The sequence below is a fragment of the Lipotes vexillifer genome, unplaced genomic scaffold (genome assembly GCF_000442215.2).
Source record: "Lipotes vexillifer unplaced genomic scaffold, Lipotes_vexillifer_v1.1 scaffold53, whole genome shotgun sequence".
Classification (NCBI taxonomy): domain Eukaryota; kingdom Metazoa; phylum Chordata; class Mammalia; order Artiodactyla; family Lipotidae; genus Lipotes; species Lipotes vexillifer.
The window spans coordinates 3690164-3690991 of NW_006791814.1; the positions used below are offsets into that span (position 1 = coordinate 3690164).

An 828-nucleotide genomic window follows, 5' to 3' on the forward strand; every position below is an offset into this window, starting at 1 on the left:
GCTAGTATTTAATTCCTATAAAGGGGTTATGTATTAATACCTGCCCTTTTCTTCAAACAAATAAACAAGTCTTGGGCTCAGGGATTTGGGGCAGGCAGTAGTATCCAGCTGGAATTTAATAGCGTTTGTTTTGTTTTTTGTTAAATGTACTTTTATCATTGCACATAGGTTATGGCAAATGATACTCTTAGTGATAGTTTCTTTTCTCATTCATCACTCATTAAGTAAAGATTTAGTGAGCCAGGCACTGTTCTAGGTGCAGGGGATACAGCTGTGAACAAGACAGACCCAAATTCCTGCCCTCATGGAGCTTCCATTCTGGTAGAGGGTGGCAGGCAATAATCAAAATGAGCATGTACAGTATATGGTAGAACACTGGGGAAAAGCTGTATGGAAGCAAACAGAGCAGGGGAGGAGGACAGTGACTGCTGGGATTGCGGTTTCAATTTTAACTGGGTGGTCAGTGAAGCCCCCTGAGAAGATGGCACTGAGCCAAGACCTGAAAGAGGTGGAGGAGTAAGCCCTGTAGCTCTGTGGGGGAAATGTTCCAGGCAGAGGAAACAGCAAGTGCAAAGGCCCTGGGGTGGGAACGTGCCTGGAATGAGGAGGAGGCCAGTGTGGTTGAAGAAGGGGGAGTCAAAGGGTGGGACTTCCCTGGTGGTCCAGTGGTTAGGACTCGGCACTTTCACTGCTGTGGCCCTGGGTTCGATCCCTGGTTGGGGAACTAAGATCCTGCAAGACATGAAGCACAGCCAAAAAAAAAAAAAAAAAAAAAATGGAGGAAAGGGGGAAAAAAAAGACCCCTGGGTTCGAAAGGTACCGGGGGGG

At 46.9% G+C, this 828-nt stretch overlaps 1 protein-coding gene and 1 non-coding gene across 7 annotated transcripts in view; both read left to right on the top strand.

Annotated features, from left to right (window-relative positions):
• The window catches only part of GDAP1L1 (ganglioside induced differentiation associated protein 1 like 1), a 21668-nt gene that overhangs the window by 18483 nt on the left and 2357 nt on the right, over positions 1 to 828 (top strand). The window lies entirely within an intron of this gene.
• On the top strand, positions 652 to 724 carry TRNAE-UUC (transfer RNA glutamic acid (anticodon UUC)). Its single transcript has one exon. It is a non-coding gene; the product is annotated as a tRNA-Glu (tRNA).